Source organism: Salvia splendens, unplaced genomic scaffold, assembly GCF_004379255.2.
Source record: "Salvia splendens isolate huo1 unplaced genomic scaffold, SspV2 ctg394, whole genome shotgun sequence".
Classification (NCBI taxonomy): Eukaryota; Viridiplantae; Streptophyta; class Magnoliopsida; order Lamiales; family Lamiaceae; genus Salvia; species Salvia splendens.
The window spans coordinates 1-22,819 of record NW_024599042.1 but is presented as its reverse complement, the minus strand read 5'-3'; the positions used below and the strand labels follow the sequence as shown (position 1 = coordinate 22,819).

Below are 22,819 nucleotides of genomic sequence, written 5' to 3'. Positions count from 1 at the left end.
CTTCACGGGACAAACAAAAACAAAAATATAATTGTACAAGACTACTGAATTACCTTGTGAAGGGCAATTCCACGCTCAATTACTGGAGATGCATTGTTCAAACAGGACATACCAGTATACATATCTTTATCCATCAAAAGAAATGCAGTTGTTTTGTCACAAACAATACCTACTCATTACACAAGCCAATGGCATTATAAATACATGAAACTGAATTGAAAATAGATGGAAAGAAACTCAAGAGCATATCTAACAAGGGCAGTAAGGTAGTATTGAAAAGATTGAGATTTTTTGTGCAAGTATATGCCAGAATGATAAATATGGGATATAAAATTAAGTTTAAAAATGGTTATGTTATAATCACCTGATCATGGCTCTCAGCATAAGCTATACAGTTTTCAGTGTATCGCCTATTTGTCAAACTCCATGATATTTCACTCATTGACCATTTTCATCCTTCTTATTCTTTAAGTAGTCAATCCACTTGTCTGGAATGGCCATGGCTAAGCGATAGTCAAAACCAATTCCACCTTCAGAGACAGGCCGGCCAAGTCCAGGCATGCCAGAAACATCTTCAGCAACTACAGTTGCATCAGGCAAAATGCTGTGTATCAGATTATTAGCCAAGATCATATAAACCACAGCATCAACATCTGTTGCTTCACTGAAGTACTCATTGTAGTCTCCAGAGAATCCCATGTTTATTCCATGATGATGATATAACATTGAGGTTACCCCATCAAATCGAAATCCATCAAACTTAAACTCATCAAGCCACCACCTCAGATTGGAGAGGAGGAATCGAAGAACTTCCCAATTTGCATAATTGAATAGCCTGCTATCCCATAAATTGTGATATCCGCGAGCTCCGGTGTGAAAGTAAGAATCTTGAGAGCTTTGCCCAACATCAAAACCATTAAGGCCATCAGTGATATTGTTACTTGCATGGCTGTGAACCACATCCATCAATACTCGAAGACCTAAGCTATGCGCCTTATCAATTAAGTACTTAAGGTCTTCTGGGGTACCGGAATGGCTGCTCACAGCAAAAAAGTTTGTAACATGATACCCAAATGATGCAGAGTAGGAGTGCTCCATTAAAGCTATCAACTGAACTGTGTTATAGTTGTTTGCTCTAATGCGAGGCAAAACATCATCAGCGAACTCCCAATATGTATTGACACGGGGTTCTGAACTACTCATTCCAACATGCGCTTCATATATTCTAGGTGCTTCTGGTATGGTGAAAAGCATCAATATATCTATGGGCTTAACAAACTCACTGTGCAGCAGGTGCCCATTCACGGTACACAATGCAACCTTCTTCATGATTAAATCCAAACCATAAATAACCTGAAATGTAAACGTTCACATTACAAAAAAGCCACTTTTTTATTATTCACGGATCTGTACAAATGGAATACTTTGATCTCGTAAAGTAGCAAAGGGCTATAACAGTATTTCAGTTTCAATTGCACAAAAAGGGTAGCACCATAACAGTAAAATAACAATTTCACTGGTAACTGTGACCTTGTGCAAATTCCTCAAGGCTTCCCTCATGTTTCTCGATATTCACGGATCTGTACAAATGGAATACTTTGATCTCGTAAAGTAGGAAAGGGCTATAACAGTATGTCAGTTTCCATTGCACAAAAAGGGTAGCACCATAACAGTAAAATAACAATTTCACTGGTAACTGTGACCTTGTGCAAATTCCTCAAGGCTTCCCTCATGTTTCTCGATGAGCCCTTTCTGATCCCTAAAAGTCCTTATTCTGTATTTGAAGTGATCTTTATAAGCTTCCAAGGATGGATCTAAACTAAAAATCGCTATGTTTTCAGCAGCTTCTTCCATCTCTACTACAGCCGAACTGTTATCAGTTATAACTTCAAAGGCAGAAGACATGTTGACCTAATGAGAAGGTGAGAAAGAAAAAATTCTCAATATATAGAAAGATAGAAATATAAACTGAAGGGTGCATTTGAAAAGCATAACATCCCCAAGTACATCTTTTTATAAACTGATCTAAAGACCACCAAAAGTGCATGATCCACTTATTACTAGTAAATTCTTTTGGATCATTAATAGTATATCTTACCACTGTTTACAGTAAGAAAAAAATATAAATATAAAAATTGACATCATACCTTTCCATGTGCTATAGTACTGGATAAGGAAGTAGTTCTGCTATTTGCTTGTAATTTTCGAGAATCAACTATGAGTCCAAAAGGTTGCTTAGAAACGCACCAACTACTAATCGAGGCCTGTCAAATGAATTCGAGAATACCTTTAAGGAACACAATTTAAAATATTACTCCTACATTAATAAAAATCAGAACTTGGTTCATCATAGATCAAAATTTTAGTACTACCTTTGTCTAGCTAATACAATATCTGCCAGCATTTCATGTTAGTTACAGAATTGTATCACCATGACAATTTCCTCACAGCAGAAACGAAAAATCTATATGCGAAACCCAAAATAAAGAGTTAAATAAAAAATGCTAAAACATTCATTCTGCATATGAAGAGAAACTGATCCCTCATCAGCTCCTTGAACTATCAACCTACATCAATACATCTAATTACTGTTAATTTCAACGAGAATCCATTCATAGTAACACGAAACTTAAGAAGTACTTCAACAACTCCCCCCATCCGTAAACCCTCATCAAATCACGAGTAACTTCCGCCGCTAAATTCCGTAAAAATCGACTGAGGTTGCGATCACAGGTAGCTCCGTTCCAGATTCAGCAATTAAGCAGAAAAATGGATTTTTTTTTTCTTTTTTTTTGCGTAGGAACAACATTCGTCACAAACAGAATCGCAACAAACGAAACGCAATTTATCAATCACATGAAACTCGAGAAAGTGCAAAGCGATAGATTACCAGTGAGGAGAACTGACGTGGAATCGGAGGTAAAGAAGTGAGGGCTGGTGCCGACAGCGGATTGCACGAATTGTACATTTCTTCGTTAGTTTACAGAGCTAACTGTAGAGAGGGATCGCTACAACTCATGAGTCACTTTACCTGAGAAATTATAATGGCACTGGAATTTTCTTAATGCCAGAGCAAATTTATAAGATTTGACATATTTGCCCAGCGACATTATGCGCATTTAGAGCATTCCGCCTTCCCCAATAGTCTCGCCCCCTGTTTTTTTTTTCCACAACCCCAATTTTTTATCCACAGCCCCAATTTTTTATTTCCGCCACTATAGGCGGACACTTTCAATAGCCCCAAAATTTTATAACCAAATTTCATTTTAGTTTTTTCATTTCATTTTTAAATCAGCTGAATTGAAATAATTTTAAAATAAGGTAATTGGGATCGAATATTCGTTGTATTGGCAAAGGTAAAATTATACAACGAATGTCCAAAAAAATACAAATAAAAACGCCGCCACCGTCTAATCGGTGGCGGAGTCCGATTCCTCCTCCTCTTCTCTGTCTCCCTCGCTGTCGCCGGCCGCCGCTGCCTCAGGACCATCATCAGCCAAGCGCAGACGGTGCTGGAGCCGACGTATGAGGTCGGAGTATATTTTCTTGATGTACGGGTCGGTTGCGGCCTCGTATTTGCTGCAGACTTCATGAAATTCGTGTGTCAGCTGCACATATACGTTATCCCTCAAGACCTCGCTTGCTCTTAACGGCGGTATACGCGCGGGCTGCGGGGCGCGCGATCCAGACGCTGCCGACGATCGGCGGGAGGAACCGCCAGCTTCTCTAGCGCGTCGGATAGAGGCATGTTGTCCCAGAGGGCGGGCGCCTAGAGTGTGTAGCGGAGGGCTCTTCGGCTTGCTCTTCGTTCAGGTCGAACGATTGCTAGCCGCTACTGCTGCTGTAGTCCCCGCCAATGTTGTGTCTTGTCCGCTTCGGCGCCGGAGCCTTCTCTTGCACACAAGACGGCCTTGAATTTCGAGCAGTCCTCGAGAACTAGATACTCCTCCCACATTGTGAACTTGGGATGGTGACTTACTTGGGTTTTACATGGTTTTTAGATGGTGACTTACTTGATCATATATCGTCTATTATTAGGCGTGTTTATATCTACTTCTCTATTATGTTGGTATATTGACCATTTTGTTAAGAATGTGTAGAAAAAGGTGCAAAATAGGTAGATGTGCAGCAGCCTTGGTTTGAGACAATTTTACTGGAGATTTTAAATTCCAATCAACCCCCAATGCATATCATTCTCTTCGTCTTCGAAAGAGCTTCGCGTGGCTATCTTAAACACCTAAATCGAAGCTCTGTAGAAGAAGTTATGGCCATTTTATAAGCACTGCGCTGTCTAGGAAATCTCACGCGGCCGGGTGAATTGTTACCCTATAATTCCACCCGGCCGGGTATCGCAAATTGAGAGCTGGAAGGTCAGAAACTGGTCAAAAATCATCACCCGGTCGGGTGATTTTTACCCTTTATAATTTCACCCGGCCGGGTACGTTATTTTGGCGTATTTTTATGCCAAAAACGCGATTTTTTATGGGGGATTAAAAGGAGAAAAGGCCTAGGGTTCAATCTATTCTACACTTACCGCCAAGCACACATTCTCCCTCTCTCCGAAGAACTCTTGGAAGACGATTGAAGATTCAAATTTCAATTCCTCCGCCAATTGTAATTCGTATCATGAATTCCATTATTTTTCTTAGTTTTGGTTTGTTTCTACCATGAACATGAGTAGCTAAGCACCTTTCATGTAGAATTCTTGGTGAAGATGCATTGATTCATAGTTTTAATCCAATTGACTTCGGTTTATCTTGCTCTTGCAATTGTTTGAACTATTCTTGTGTTTTTTCCTATCAATTGCTTGATCACCAATTGGAGTGTTAGGGTTTCTTAGAGTAATCGGGATATTAAATATTTAATCTTGAAAGAGGAATAATTCACACCTTAATTCAATAGAACTCGGGAGAGTTGAGATTTTGTGTGGGATCATTAATCTAATCAAACTGTTAGGAGTTAGGTCTAAGAATTAGAAGGGGACTTCAATTATTACACCTAATCTACGGATTTCTCACCTCGGGAGGGGGTTTAATCTACAATCGTGATTGATTCAACAATTCTGGAGACTTTAAATGGTAAATCTATTTCAATTGGGTTAGACTATGAGTTGCGCATCGGATCCCAAAATTCTGCATATTTCTCCATCATCTTATACAACTTGCTTAATTGTTTTCTTGTTTAAGTGTTTTAATTTAATCTCTGAATTTATATGCTTTTAGTAGTTGGTAGTTTCAAATAAAATTTCCTGATTGTCTGGATAGTAGTTGAAATTTGTTCGTGGTACTTAGGTTTACACTTAATTGTCTCTATGGGATACGATATACTCTTGCTTGTTAAATGCTACAATAACCCCGTACACTTGCAGGTATTAATTGGGTAAAATAAAGTTGAGTCGGATGGCTCAGCGTGTAGTATTGGCTCATCGAAAGTGTTTTCACGTCAGCCTCGCTTCGGCCACTCTTCGCATGGAGCAGGTTGTTCTGGTATATGCCCGCGAACCGCCGGGTGGGAGGCAGAATCCTAGACCACTTCTTGCGAAGTTGTTCCGCCTCACGCGATTTGGCACCGCGAGGTTTAAACTCGTTGTACGCCGCTACGACGTGCTTCCAAAAGCTCACCTCGTTCTGATCGGTGCCCACTATGGGGTCGGATGTGGCGGCATCCCACGCCCTCGCCACATCAACGGACTCCTCTTTGGTGTAGTGCATGGCCTTTTGCCGTCTGGCTGGAACTGAGCCACTGGAAGCTCCGCCAGTCGCAGACCCAACGCCGCTGCCCGATCCGCCGGCTCCGCTGACATTCCCTGATCCGCCACCGGACCCCCCGCCTCTTGTTGCAACGGGCGTATCCGGTACGCCGGAATTAAGCAGATTGAACATCGTATCCAGTGCGTCTTGATCTGCCTGAGTGAAAGGAGAGCTGCTGGATTGGAAAGGGGTCGAGGTTGGGTCTGTAATCTCCAACTCTGAGCGGCTCAGATTCCTCGGCAAAGGTTGGGGTGTTGGACTCGAAGACCTCCACCGCTGAGATGGTGGAGGAGTTGGACTCGATGCCCACGGCGGGGGAGATTGATTCCAGCTCCATGGCTGGGACGAAGAGCCGCCATATCCCGACTGCTGAGAAGGATAGCCGCCATATCCCGACGCCTGGGAAGGATTGCCGCCATATCCCGATTCGTGCGAGCCGGGTGATTCGTCGTCTCCACCGTGCATTTTTAGAGAGTGAAAGTGTAGATAGTGAATGAAGGGAGAGTGTGTGAAAATGGTGTAAATGGATGGTGGAGGAATGGTATTTATAGGAGAAATTTTCGAAAAAATAAAAAATAAAAAAATAAAATTCGAGGGGTCTAAGGCGCGCCGACCGCCGCCCCACTATTGACTGGCGCGCCTATCCCCCACCGCCCCGTCCTCGCCCCCTATCCGCCGGTACCTCGTCCACCCCACTTTGATTCATGCATAAGCGTCAAATGGACTATTGCTGCATCCCAATCTCTTTAAACGTTAGAGCATCCGCAACGCGTCTCGTTGCAGTCTCTATCTCATCTCGGAGAGACGAGACGGCAGCGAGACGGCGTTGCATGAATGCGTCTCGGTCTCGTCTCGGCGGGTGTCTCATCCCGGAGGACGGCTGGCACGTTGGCGCTAGGCGTGACGCCCACTCGCCGGCCCGCGAGTGGGCATCGTCACGCTGACGCAATAAATCGTTTTTTTTTAAATTCGATTTTAAGTAAAAAAAATTAAAAATATAAACGGTAATGTTACCGTTTTTTACCGTTTTCAACGGTATTTCCTATTTTTACTCTATAAATACTCCTCTTCCATCCTCATTTTAAACACACAAACACACATCTATTCTTCTCAAATCATCTCTCTTTACTCTCGAATTTTCATCTCACATCTCCAATTTTCATCTCAAAAATGTCCGGCGAAGGGAAACGAAGGCGGCTCCGGCGGATATGACTTGAACGCGTTTGGCGACTGGGGGGGCATGTACAATGTCTTGGGTGCTGCCGGTTCCGGTTCGTCGACGCCGGGCACCCAAGACTCGTCGACGCCGCCGGCGTACCAACCACCATATTTTGATGTGGATACATACTCTCATCCCTCCGCCCCGAGGTATGAGCAATCACAGGGATTATCCCAAATTAGGGAGGATTTTTCGGATGAACCCAATCCGGAAGGAGGACGCGGCGGTGGAAGCTCCAGGGGTAACGCATTCGACGCCGTGGAGGAAGAGAAGGAGGCGGCCGAGGAGGAAGAGGATATAGGTCGTCATCCATACAGCCGGGCGGACACGATGACTCTGTTCAACGCTTGGGTCAGCGTCTCGTACGATCCCATCGTCGGGAATCAACAAACCCGCAAGTGTTTTTGGGAAAAGGTCACCGCCGCCTACAACGAGAACAAGCCGGCTCGGTCCCGCCGCCGCACCCTGAAGATGCTCCGCAGTCATTTTGACCGCATCGACAGAGATGTCAAAAAATTTTGCGGCATCTACAAGAATGAAGCAGCTCAATACCAAAGCGGAGCTAGTGGAGCCGACATTGTGAGAGCGGCTTTGTGAGTCTTCTTTGACGACAACGGCAATGAATTCAAACATGTCGATATTTGGAAGGCCGTCAAAGACGTTGAAAGGTGGGCCGGCGGTGTCCAGTCCAGCCAGGGCTCGAACTCGAAGCGCACGAAACACACGGCGGGTGGCCAATACTCATCTAGTGAGGGCGGGTCAGGCAGCGCCTCACAAGAGGTTGAGGGCACGGCCACCGATGCAGGGGGCTCCTCCCGTGGGCATCGTCGGCCGCAAAGGATCAAGGCGGCGAAGGCGGCTAGAGGGAGGAGAGGCCGAGGCGAATCAAGCCAGGCGGGCTCGGGCTCGGTCTCGAGCTCAAACATTCATGTATTTGACCGCCACGATGGCGTAAACTTCCCGCATGACGCCTCCACAATATCAAGCCCATCTTGCCGGAATTGAGTATATGGCAAGACAAATTGGTATTCTGCCTCCAGGTAGCTTGAGTGCACCGCCACCGCCTTCGGGGGATGATTCGCCGGCGGAGTAGTTTTTTTAATTTCTATAAAATTGTATTTTAAATTATGTAATTTTTATTTTTTTGAATTTTAAGTTGTATTTTTATTTTATTTAATAAAGTGTATTTTTTATTAATTGAATTTATTGGAAAAAAAATAAAAAATGAAATTGAATGAATAGTTAAGGGATGAGATGGTTAAGAGACGGTTAAGAGATGGTTGATTGCAGGTGTTGTCTCTTAGTTAAGAGATGAGATGAAAAGTACAGTGGGGCCCATGAATAGTGAAGAGATGAGACGGTTAAGAGACGGATAAGAGATAGCGTTGCGGATGGACGTACTCTATTTAGATTGAGTGAACTGCCTAATTAGGCCCTAGACTTGTAGCGTCTCACCTTTGCGGTATCTAAACAAAATAAATATCACTGGCGGTACCAACTTATTATTATCATCATCATCATTATTAATTTTATTACTCCCTCCGTCTCAACTTAATTGTCACTCTTTTCCATTTCGGTTCGTCCCAATTTAATTGCCACACTTCATTTTTACCATAAATGGTAAGTAGGTCTAACATTGCACTAACTCACTCTACTCACATTTATTATAAAATCAATATAAAAAGTGGGTCCCACATTCCACTAACTTTTCCAGCCAACTTTTCTTTACATTTATTCATACTCGTTGATACGCTCGGATTTTGCACTGTTTTAAGGCCATTATTTGATCCGTTTTGAGCGTCAAAGTTGCACTACATGTCCATTATTTGCATATTTTATCCATTTTGGTATTTTTATGTGTTTTGAGAAATGTGCAAAATAGAACTGAAAAAGGGCATAAAAATGTCAAACTCTGGAAGCTGGAACTGAAGCGCAACCCAGCGGTCGCTGTAACGAGTCCAGGGAGTTGTCCAGCGGCCCTCTGGGCCCGGTCGCGCATGATAGCCTATGTTCAAACTCATTTTTTCCAGCGATTCTGCAGTCCGACTAGGACATTCTACATGTCAGTCTCTCCGTCTTCGAAAGAGCTTCGCGTTGGTATTAAAGATCATCTCAATCGGAGTTCTGTGGAGAAAGTTATGGCCATTCTACGAAGGTCGCGCAAAGCTGTCAAATGCAGAATTTAGGCAGAAATTCAAAGAAGGAAAGAAGACATTACCTTGTAAAGCCAATTCTTTTCCTTAACCTATGGGACACAAAAATTCCATATTTCCTATTACTTGGAGGACACCTTTTTACCGTTTAAACCATTTTTAAGCCTATATATATCTCATAACCTAATTCATAATATTCACCAATTCATAGCCCCCAAAAGGGAGCATTCATGGCTCCTCCCTCCATTCTCCAACACTAATTCCTCCATCCATCATTCCATCACCATTCTTGGAAATTGGAGTAAGGCAAGAGAAGACTAAAGATTGCACAACAATTCATCATTGGTTTTTGTTTGCTTTTTCTTTATGTTTTGTTATTTAATTTGTAGTTTTTGCTATTTGTCTATGAGTAGTTAAACTATAAGAATTCTTGGGATGTGTTAGTAAGTTTTATTGGTTATACAATTCAGTTTTTCTATTTAATATTCATTTTGTTCTTACTTCGTTTTTTTTAAGTTCTGGATAATTGCTTCACGTTTGAGTGACAAATTATGTGATGATTTAATAGACTTGCTACATAATCGTGAGAGGAGGTTGGCGAGTTAGATCGGCTTAGTAGAAACTATAATTAGCTTCCCTTAAAACGACACTGTTAACTGAGAGTGGAGACTTTTGAAAGCTCTATCCTAAGAATTACACTCTTTGCCTAATTTACGTGCTTTATTTCAATTGCTTTATTTATTTTTACTTAGTTAAACCAAAACTCTTGTTTCTCTAGATAGTATATGATGCTTAGTACATGATAGTCAGTTGCAATTATATTCCATGTATTCGATATCCCGGTACTGACCTTTAGCTATACAATTTCTACCTTGTATACTTGCAAGTAGTTGTAGTGCTAAAAAATAGTGCATCATCCGTGCCCACTCCAAGAGTGACAATTAAGTTGGGACGGATGGAGTATTATTATTATTATCATTATTACTATTATTATTATTATTACCATTATTATCATTATTATTATTGTTATTAAATATAGAGTGAACTACATAAATGGTACTAGATCTTTCACTTTCGCACATAAATGGTACGTGATCTTTATTTTTAATCATTTTTTTACCTATTAATCACATTTTTGGTATCTGATGCAATTTTCACCCCAAAATGTCCTCTATACAAATACAATTTCTTATTTGTGTCATTAAGAATATTTTGGGCATAAAAAAATTAGTACCAAAAGTGATATTATAATATATTCTCTCATTCTCTTCCCTCCTTATACTATTATTATTAATGGATATTAATATTATTATTGTGATGTTATAAATTAATAACTTATATATTTTTTTTAATATCATTCAAATATACTTAATTAAAAGTATAGTCATAATTATATTTAATTATTATATTATTAATACAATACTAAAAACTAGTATAATTAATAAATCATTATAATATAATTATTTAAATATTGAATAATATAAGTATATAATAATAACTAATATTGGCATTATTATTTTTATTATTATTATTATTATTATTATATATATTAAATTAATAACTAATCAGTATAGTCTAAATAATAATTAAAAATTGTGAATAATAATATAAACAATTAAATATTTTTAGTTAGGTGTTTCAACCCTAAGATGAGTATAAAATAATTTAATTAAAAATATTCAATTGATTTAATTAGTTTAAATAATTAATTTAATTATGTGTTTTGTGCTTATTCTATATTGAGAATGCAATTAGAATGCATGTATAAAATACTAAAAATAAAAAAGAAAAAGAATAGAAAAAGAAAAAAGAGTAAATATAAATTAAGGAGAAAAAAAGAAAGAAGAAATGAAGATAAAATACTAAAAAAAAAATAGAACTAAAGAAGAAAAAAAGAAATAAGAAAGAAAGAAAAAAATCACATGTTTGGTACTATTTAATTGAAATTTTCAAAAATATCCTCTATAACAAAAAAAATCACATATTTGGTACATATGGTTATTTTTGTCACTGGGTACTAAAAACGATATAAAACAAAGATCAGGTACTATTTATGTGCGAAAGTGAAAAATCAGGTACCATTTATGTAGTTCACTCTTAAATATAAAAATATTGTAAATTGTAATTACTAGGATATGTCTACTTCTCTAATACTCCATCTAAGTCCATCTTAGCCAATATAAAATTCATTGTTCTAGTTTGCTTAACAATCCCTGTTTTTTTATCTTATTTTTTATAATTTTATCTCCAGTTTTTTTGCTAGTCTTATTAGGAAACGAACCAATAGTTAAATTCATAACCTTGACCTTTAGAGCATGCGCATCCATGCTCGTTGGAATGAGCAGCCGTCGTGCCGTTGGTGTGGCGAGACGCGTGCTCGCCGATGTGCTCTTGCCGGTGGCACGGACGTGCTCTTGCCGAAGAGCAGCGTCGTGCCGACTAGCACGCCGACTTGGCGTCACGTGATTGGCCAACGGCAATGCCATTAGCATTTTTTCATTTTCTTAAAAAAAATCAGAAAATATGAAAAATTCAAATTTAATTAAAAAAAATCTCACGTCCCAATAAAATATATCCATTTTTTCCCACTTTTAATTTATTTTTTCATTATTTTTACCTCAAAATTCACATTTTCATCAATAAATACCCTCCCCTCCCCATTTCATCAATTTTCACGGATGTAATTTTTAATTTTTTAGTAATTTGTCATAGTATTTCGGGTATTGACATACTTGGATTTTACATGGTTTTAGAGGGTGGTTTTGTATGAATTTTATCATATTTCTTCTATTATTGGGCGTGTTTATATCTACTTCTCTATTATGTTGGTATGTTGACCATTTTGTTAAGAATGTGTAGAATTGGGTACAAAATATGTTGATGTGCAGTAGCCTTGGCTGGAAACAAATTTACCAGAGATTTTGAAGTCCAGTTAGTCCTTATTGCATACCATTCTCTTTTGCTTCGAAAGAGCTTCGTGTGGGTATCTTAAAAGCCTCAATCGGAGTCTCGTAGAAGAAGTTATGGTTGTTTTACAAACACTACGCTGTCCAGAAAATTCCACGTGGCCGAGTGAATTATTACTTGTTAATTCCACCCGGCCGGGTACGTTGTTTTAGCGTATTCTTTTGCTAAAAACACGATTTTTGATGGGGGATTAAAGGGAAAAACGCCTAGGGTTCAATCTATTCGACACCTACCGCCTCCTACACTCACACACACACCCCAAGAACACCTTAGAAAGAGAATTGAAGATTGAAGATTCTACATCGAAAAATTGAAGCTTCACTCCATAGATTCGTTCCACAGGAGTTCTTAGTATCTATATGTCATGTTTTTTATGGAATACTTTGTGTTAAACTTGGTTTTCTCTATGAACAAGAGTAGCTAAACCTTTTTTGTAGAATTCATGGTGATGATGCACTAATTTCATATAGTTTTTATCCAATTGATTTTGTTCTTATCTTGCTCTTGTAGTTGTTTGATTATTCTTGGGTTTATTCCTTTCAATTGTTTGAGCACCACTTGATTGTGTAGGATTAATTAGATTAATCGGGAGATGAAATAATTAATCTGGAAATAAGAATAATTCACACCTTAATACAATAGAACTAGGGAGAGTTGAGGTTTTGAGTGAGGTCTTTGATCTCGTCGTGCTTTTGGGAGTTAGGGGTTTAGGATTAGAAGGGGACTTCAATTCTAGCTCCTAGTCTACAGGTTTCTCACCTCGGGATGGGGGTTTAATCTATAATTGTGATCGACTTAATAACGCTAGGGATACCAAAAGATAAGGCAAATAAATTAGATAAGAGCTTGGAATTGTGCATCGGATCCTTGAGTTTTACAATTTTCTCCATATTATCTTTTCACATCCTGTTTACTTGTTCTCATTTGTTTACTTGCTTATTATATGTTTTTATTAGTTGTTGGAACAAACCAAAGCTTTTTCTGATTGTCTAAATAGTAGTTGATTTTTGTTCGTGATAGTTAAGTTGGTACAAATTTGTCTGTATGAGATACAATACTCTTGCTTACTAATTGTTGCACTAGCCCCGTACACTTGCGTGTATTATTTGTGTTAAAATAAGTTGAGTCAGGTATTTTTAATGCATTTTAATATTGTGGAAATGTTTTTAGTAATTAAAGTATTTAAATTGAATAATAGCGTGGAGGGACCGTTGAGTAGTGTAAGAGCATGGATGTGGGTTTTGTGCTCTTGCGAAAGAGGAGAGAATTAAAAATAAATAAATATGGGTTCAGATCCACATCCATGCACTTTAGCTAGAGCATGGATGTGGATGTTCTTAACTAGCACAAATATTACTCTGTGTCCCTTGAGACATCGATAACACATCAAAAACGAACCAATAGTTAAATTCATTACCTTTCTAAAACAAAGTCAGGAATTGGAATGTCGAGTTTTGTGTTGTAGAATCTGTTGGCAAGCAATTCACACCAATTTTATGTTTGATATGCACAAATCGTGCGGATTGGGTCGCTATCAGGTCAATCCAATATCGACCCAATCCAACCCGAAATCATCATGTTCTTATCTGATCACAACCCAACAGATTCGTATCGGACTCGTGCAGATTTCGTGTCATCCAAATATAGCTTGACGGTACACGATAACGACCGAAACATGATATTATATAATTAAAATTTGATATTACACGATAATAAAAGTTAAGTATAAATTAAAGTATATTAAAATTAAATCTATATAATAAAGTTAAAATAATTAAAATAATTATTTTTAATAAAATTTAAGTATGGAGTAATATATTTTTATTATGAAAAATAATTAATAATAGTATTAATCATATTTTTACTAATAAAATTTAAGTATAATATTTTTAATTAATCAAATAATTAAAATTAAAGTTTAATACTCCTGCGTCCCATAAAAATATGGGCAATTAGTATGGCACAGGAATTAAGACAAAATTGGTAAAGTAAGAGATGAGAGGAGAATTGTATGGTAAAGTAAGAGAGAAGGAGAATAGTAGTTAAAAGTAGTGTTAATGGATAGTGGGACCTACATTATTAAATTGATATAATTTCCAAAAATGGAATTCACATATTTTTGTGGGACGGACGAAAATGAAAAGTGCACATATTTTTATGGGACGGATGGAGTATATTATTTTAATTAATAAAAATAATCACAATAACTACTTTTTTTCTTAACGGATAACCCAACCCGACCCAAATCCGACCCAACCCAACCCAAAATTTTCGGGTTCTTATTGGGTCGACCCTATAAGGACTCAAATCTTAAACGTGCGTGTTCGTATCGGGTTAACTTCGTGCGGATTCATGTCGAATTATCGTGTCGGTTCAAAAATTGTCAGCCCTATGCACTATACAGTTGGTGGGCCACTTTATCTAATGATAGTGGCACATTTATTGGAATACATTTTTTTAAAACACACCATTATTCGTTCATCAAGTACTAGTACTTGGATGCCTAAATTTGCTCTTTACTCGTTAAATGTGTTTACAATGCGTGAATGCTCCATTTCACACATTGTGGATGATTGTAGTGCCCATATAAATCTCCGAACTTCAATGTATTTCAAAGTTCAAGATATTACCATTACATAAACAAACCAAAACTAATAAAACTACTAAAAATGAGATGATTAAGAACCCCATCATTAAATTATTCCATTTTATTTAGTTCAGCCTAAACGAATCAACTTTAAGGGCTCATTTGGTTGGATTGTTTGTATTTCTTAAGAAATGGTTTGGAGTAAGAAATGATAATCTCTTTCTTAAGTTATCAAAACTGCATCTGTTGTTTGTTTCCACATTGATCATTTCTTGATATTTGATATATGTTGTTTGGTTCCACATTTGTTATTTCTTGATATTTGGTATACGTTGTTTGGTATCCATGATCCACAAAGTGAGATATGGAAAAGACATTTTTACCCATGATTTTTTTTTTGTATTTCCACTAATATCCTCCAAAGACCTAATACATTCTAATCGGAAAGTTTCACCATATTTTGGGTGCAAAGTCGCCACATCTTGTCTCTTCATCGGCTGAAGCCCTTTATCAAAGCAAAGCACCGCGTTTTTCCGAAGGAGGTAAGCTCGATATGGATTTATACTCACAAATACTCAATAATGTTGTCGCATTGGTGTTGAAATTCAATCCGACTTTGCTTTCCCAAATGTCATGCTGTGTAAACGTGTTTTTGAAGAAAACTCTGACAAATTTCAAACAATTTAGTTATGATAATTGGGGAAGAAATCAAAGTCCATAAATCGACTCCCAACAAAATTAGCATCTAGACTAATAATTCAAGATTTCAATAACCTGATACTATAATTGGGGAAGAAATCAAAGTCCATAAATCTACTCCCAACAAAATTAGCATCTAGACTAATAATTCAAGATTTCAATAACCTGATACTCCTTTATTCACGACCATTCGCACAAAAGAATGAAAAATTCAATCAATTTAATTTGTGCAACATTGAATCCATCTTCATCATATTCCCACATAAACTATGAAACAACAAAAATTGGAAAAATACACATTCACACAGAATTGGACAAAGAACAAAGTGCAAATTCATATAACTAGGGTTCTCCAAAATTTCAACATATCAAAATAATTGATGCCAATAATTTCAGCAAATTCATGTAACAAGGGCATTAATTCCAATTTTCGCTGCGCGTTGTATGTATTATGTGAAATAATCCAATGCTGAAAAGCTAATTCAATTTTGGGTGCATTTCCCCTCGCATACATATTCGGAAAATGGGAAAACCTGTTCACATCAGAAGCTAATTCAGAAAAAACTAACCTCGTCAACTAAAAATGGCCGTCCTTGCCAGAATTAGTGAGCTTCTCCTTGGGTCAATCTTCTCCGACGCGAAGAAGGAAGAGCGAAAATGTCGTAAATTCGAATTGAAGGGAAAATTCGCAGGCTTGGGGTTATTTGGGGAAATGAGGTGAGAAGGGGAAGTTAGGGCAGCTCAAGAAATGGCGTTTTTTTGCCAGGCTTGGGCCAAAAACTCGGGCCATAAAGAAACGAAATATGACGAACCAAACACCAGATAGGGTAAGAAATGGCTGAGTCAGGAGCCCTAACAGACTAACCAAACACTCCCTAAAGAGCAAAATAGCTGACAATAGAATGAATCTCGTCAAAACTCCAATTAAACTCATCAAGAACTTAAGCAAAAGAATATCTAAACTCCAATAACTTACAAATCATTCAAGAAAAAATAGTCATAGAAGAAGAAAACCTATCACAAGTTGAGAAACAAACAATAGTTCTAAAAATTAACAAAAAACAAGATTTTTCTACACAGCCCATTCATTTTGTATACATCAGCTTGCTCAAAATCGTCCTGCATAACAACCTACATTTCCTAAAATTAGAATCTAATACACTCTACACAACCCACCACCTAGTTTTCTTCAGTAGCAAAGCATTGCAGCTTGTGGTTGTGGCCTCCACAGCTTCACTACTCCACACGGAAAATATTCTGGGAGACGAATAAAATTGAGCAAAAAATATAGATGGAAGCTTTAGAAGTGTACGGCTCTAGAACGAGAGAGGGGGTTTAAACCTAATATTTTGAGTTAAAAAATTCCTCAAAATTGCCTTGTCTGCAAAATCTGGCAATTATGAGTCGACCATCTCATCTTGTATCTCATTGGGAGCTATAAGTCCAGGTATCGAGAGCATGCGTTGGCGTTCTCTCTCTCTTTGGGCAGCAGCTTCCTCAGCATAAAGATCTTTGTTATCCTGCAACATAAAGAGTAAAAATGGTTCTACGATTACAGTATTTACCAGATGTTACTCTCAAGTTTGAAGCAGCATTTATTATTCTATACTTCTATAATTCTAGTAATTTGATTCAGAAATAAGATCAATAAATCTGGGTAATCCTAATAATGTTCATCATCCACCACATAAATATCAAATTGACAATTAAGAATCCAAAAACGAAACAGATATGAGCCAAGAGAAACACGATGCAAGTCGAAACCAACTCTACTCCAAGGAACACTGGAGTAAACCACACCCCAGATCCCCAACAGAACATGAAGTGTGACAAGAAGCATGATAGGGGATACCATTATGACACAAATGTGTGTGCAAACACATGTTATTAACTTAGAGCAACACTTTACCTGAGCTGAAAATTCTTTAGATTGCACAAGGAAGTCTCTTATATGGTTTTTGAACAAGGGCAAATCTGCTCTAGACTCAAAAAGCCCTTTCACAAATTGTGTCACCTGAAAGAGCCAAACAAAGTATTACAGTGCATATGTCAAGCCATCCATACAATACAGTGGTTCGTATATACAATAGTACCTCAGCAGCTGTCATGTTGGGGAAGGATGTACTCAAAAGTTTAATTGTGTATTCCTGAATGAACATGCCATTGTTTGGATAAGGATATGGAACAGTGGCAACATCCCACAGAGGCTCAGTCAACCTACCAGATTCAACCTGTGAATGTTAGATAACATCAGGTTTTACTGTAAGAATGTCAACAGAGAAACAGGGGGTAGGGGAATGAATGACCAGGAAGTGACATTACCAGGCAGAATAGGTGCTGTAACACAAGACATGCAACTTAAAACCTGGCTTATGAAATGTGTCCGTCAAAACAGCAAATATTTCTTGTTCGATTGTCAAAAAGTAAGTCCTGAAGAACTGATTACAGAACTCGGATGACTGCCAATCCAACCATGTAAACAGTAAGCACTTCAAATATTAATTACTGATTACCTCAACAGTGAAACAGAAGAAAGAAAAAGAGCACCTGAAAGTTTTTTAGCATCTCTAATAGAAGGTTGAGTCCAGTTTCAGCAATGTTACGCTCAGTGTGACGGAAAGCCCAAATGATTGAATCCATCACAAGCTTCAGTTGCTGTATATCCCAAAAACATTAGTATATTTTTAAGTGCATAAAGAAGGCAGCATACATCATTCAATAAAACCCAAGCCCCTTTAGCGGAATGTGCAATACAAGTTGCAACAGACTGGAGGTGTCATTATGAGCAAATCAAGCACCAAAATTATACACACCTCACTGGACAGACGAATCAAAGCAGGAAAACAATGTGTAGCAATTGCTCGAAGAAGTGAAAAGAACTTCAGCCGATGCTCTGGATAGTCTTCAAAATTCTTTGTTATCATCTGCAATAAAAAATAGGGTGAGCCAATATTCAGAACAATACACTTTCTGCACACTTAAACTAAGAGCTGCGAGATAGACACAAAAATAACCAAAAAAAATTCATGAGTAGATACACCAACCTCTAGAGTGCACTGGAAAACAGCTTCAAAAATCTTAGGAACGTCTTCAAGCATTGCCCCCTTATACCTAAGAGAGAAAAAAGGTGTTGACATTATACGAAAAAAAGCAAAAGCCATAGTAAATCACAAATAAATTGCTGCAGTTAAATATCCAAGAACTTCAGAATATTAATCCACCCATGAGGAATAGCACACAGGAAAACAAAATTACAAAAGATATGAAGGCATACTTATTTTTATGGTGGCAAAAAGAGAGAGAACTTCCGACTCCCTTGCATCGGGCAAGTTTCGGGCATAATCACCAAGCACAGGATCCATCATTGGGGGCACGAACTGTTTTCCAATATGTGGTTGATCTTCAGCTTTGTCAAGAAATGTCTCGATAAGCTTTAGGGTTTCCCTCTTCACAGAGCTGTTGAAAATAAATGAATCAAATATTAACATTTGGATTATTAAGAATCAAATGGCTTCAAAATATCGAACGTACCGCAGAAGTTTCACAATAGATGTTCTGGAAGCGTAAGGCCCTCCTTGGGCAATACTGGTCGATATAAGCTCACTGTACATTCTGTGGCAGACAAGAAGAGGTCGTAGTGAGAAAAGGTGCAACTTATAGGCATGTGCTCAGAAGGTGTAATGTGTTATTCAGAAAACACAAAAACCCAACTGACCTGTACACATTGAGCATATCCAAGAAAATTAGAGTGATCTGTGTCAGGAAATATGTTCCAAGGGAGCTTGCAACACAGGTATTTGTCTGTCAGAAAAACAACACAATTAGTTATAGAACATGAAAAAATGTGAAAGTAATTATGCAAATACATTAGATAATCAAAACATGTAATTTCAAAAGTGCACCAAAACCTTTGAGAAAGGGTATCGAGGAATTTTTTCAAATCCTTGTTCTCATATTCAAAATGGTAAAGTCCAATAGAACTTCAAGATAGTAAGAAGCAAAAGCTTGATGAATTGTGAAGATTGAGTTGGAAATAAGCTCAAAAATCAAACCTGTAATATATTAAGCACTGCTCTTATAACATCTGGGTCTTTCAAGAAATCCACATTCTGGTGTGCTTGGCCAATGATTTCAGCCCATTTCTGCAACGGAATGTGTTAACTACATCTTATGCCACACAAGCACTAAAATAAGTACCAATGACGATGAAAGAAGCATCTGGCTGGTTCAACGACCACAACAGGCTTTCATCCTCAAAGAAAAGTGAAGCTTACCTGGTTAGGAAGCTCCATCAACCTCCGTAAATATTCAGTCCTCTTGTCAGGATCAGGTTCTGCTTGAATCATATTGCCAACCTAAAGAAAATTTATGTAACGTCAGTAACGAATTCACGATTGAGGGTGAGGTAGTCAGAGCTAAGGAGGGAATTGGTTACATAGTTTGACTCACAGATTCATAAAATGAATGGATCTGATGGGGTTCAAGATCTGCAATGGTCGCTGGAAGAGTAGTTAAAAGTTCTGAAACAAATGGTTCGTTCTCTCCAACCTGCACAGAACGGTAAGGAAACGGAGTTACTGACCTGTAAAGCAATCACCACCTAAGCATGTTAGTAACTAAATATATGTATTCTCAAAGAACCTAACCTGTACAAGGACAAATTTACGCTTGCACTTCTGAACAATTTTTAAGAATGTGTCACATGCCATGTCCTACAAATTACAAGACAGATGTAAGAGAATTAGTGGGCATTAAAAACAAAGGAGAGCGAAAATTCGTACACAGCATAGCAAGACAATTGGATACTGAGAAAATATAGGGACGCTGTACATTACGCGAACACCTAAAATACTACTAAAACTATGCAATGATGTAATTAACCTGAACTCCTGGATGAGTTTCGTGCATGAACTCAAACAACTTGTTCACAACAGTTTTCAAAAACTTCCAGTGTGCCCTTAAAAATCTAGGGTACTGCCCAACCACATACCTGCAAACCAGGCAATCAGAAAAATTAGAGGATATACAAAAAAGCTTCACATTATTTCCCAGTCCTTTCCACATTCCACAGAGACAAGTAAATGTAAAGTCAAAGTGATTACAAGATATTATGAAATAATTAATGCAAAATGGGGTTAATCCTCACATGATATTACTAGCAATGACAGCTTTGTTGTCCTTCCCCTTGGTGACTTCACAGAGATTCAATAAATCACGAATGACCATCACCAAAAATCTATTCTCCTGCCCAAAATCAACGATATGCATAAGTATTTGAAGTAGAGATTAGATCTCAAAAATTCTAATAAAACATCTAAAACCGCTGTGATAATAGGAAGAAAAGGTTAAATGGCAAAAATATCAAACATTAGTGGAAGAAACAGAAGGGTGAAAACTAACTAATTGAACAATTGGGATTTGGAGTACAGTATATTCAAGTGGATGAATACAAGCAGAAACAAATGTGCAATACTTACGAGAACATAATTACCATTAGAAAAATAGGGAATATCGCATAAGGCAGGACTACACAGATAGTGAACATTGAAATTAAATATCCCTACCTGCTCTTCTCCCATCGACCCTGAAATAGATCCAATAGCCCAACACAAGGTATTGAGATTGTTCCAGGTCCAATCCTCTCCATTTAGTTGTTTACTCAGTTTCCTGAGCATCTGACACATCAAGCATAAAAATTGTTGATTATTTGGATAATCTAGAAATCATGATAACCTAGAACCATCATCAAAAATTCAAACAAAAATAGAGAAACTTTTTTTAACAAGTACTCCCTCCGTCCCTCTGTAGCTGAGTCGTATTCCTTTTTTGGTTGTCCCGCTGTAGCTGAGTCATTTCCTATTTTGGTAAAAAGCACCAACTTTTCTTCTCTCTTACTTTACTCTCTCTTTATCTCTCTACCTTTTTCCTTTCCTAGTTCCTACTTTTTTCTTCCTTCACTTAACTCACTTTTAACACAATTTCTTAAATCCCGTGCCGAAAAGAAACGCCTCTACTCCAGAGGGACGGAGGGAGTAACATACAAGCAAGCAAGAACAACTTCGTAACGACAGTAGCTAGAGATTTTATTGCACTCTCAGACCATAAAAGACCTTCGCACAGCAACTAAAGAACCCCTTCAAATATCAAATACAGAAGCATAGAGCAGTGGAGATAAAAATTACCTGTTTTTCAGTATCCTCGTGATCAAGGTTTGCCAAATAGATCAATGTTTCCCTCATTATCTGCAAATTAATTAGTGAATGTCATCAATATGATTCCAAAAATATCCAAGATTTACAAAGTTTTGATCAATATAGAGAACCTTATACTGAACAAGCACATCATTATCTTTCATAGTTTCACGGACTATATTCCCATTTTCATCCTCAACAATGAGGACTTCTTCAGGCTTTGCCATGCGGCATATCATTAGTTGCCTTAACTTCGACATTGGGGCAGCATATAGTTGTCGCCTCTGCATGAGTTGGGAGCCTAGTCCTTCAACCATACCCGAAAGCATAGGCATCTGCTAAATTAATACAAAGTTTAGGCCCAACCGCCCAACATTAGAAATTAATCAGAGCTAGAACAAAAGGAGGGGCAACTAACAATCTACAGCCTCACACCAGACAAGGTTACTCTAATTGTGAATGTGCATATCAAGTGACAACAATTTTCAGATCATGATGTGTTCACCTAGAGTGAATTGCAATAAGGGCAAACAGATTTTAAACTCAAACTAATCCAACTGACTGGAAATTTAGAAGAATCATTTTTGCTATAAGGGATTGCATGCAAAACTCATGTATAGTATAAGGAATTAAACTCTAAGAATACATGGAAACCCACCATGTTTCCAGCAGGAGTGTCCAAGTTATGGTGCGCTTCAAACAGCTCCAAAACTAAGGAGTTCCAATAGTCCAAGCAAACCTGCATGGCGATAGAATTGGTTGATGGCATATATTGGAGAAAAGAGTTCAAACCATAAGGAAACGAATAAATGGACCTTAAAAACTTCAGTATCATCGACATAAGATATGTTAATGAGATACTCAAGACCAACAAGCAGAAGATTTATGTTCTCTTGTGAAGATTCGAGGACTCGTATGTGAGCCTGCACCAAGGGAACAAATCAACCATCAATCATAAAATAAACAATCCAGGAACTTGAATAGTTGATAATTCTAAACCAGCACACTCTGTGTATGTATATAGAGGGGTAGTCAAATGACATCCGCTGCAGATTGAGTTTCCACCAGAAAATAGGTCGGGAAATGCTATTATATTAGATCATTAATTCACAAGTAGATCGCTGTGAATACACGCATACTTTAACTTATCTATATGTATATATCGACATATTTCCTCATTTCACCATAGTACTAAATTTAAGGTCAGCTTTCCTACTGTTGGGCATATCTCCAAAACCCATTAAAGCTGTCCA

General features: G+C 38.0%; 2 pseudogenes; both read right to left on the bottom strand.

Annotated features, from left to right (window-relative positions):
• Positions 1-291: 291 nt before the first annotated feature.
• LOC121790039 lies at positions 292-3,035 on the bottom strand (annotated as a pseudogene).
• A 13,489-nt stretch (positions 3,036-16,524) lies between these two features.
• Positions 16,525-22,535, bottom strand: LOC121790037 (annotated as a pseudogene).
• Positions 22,536-22,819: the final 284 nt, after the last annotated feature.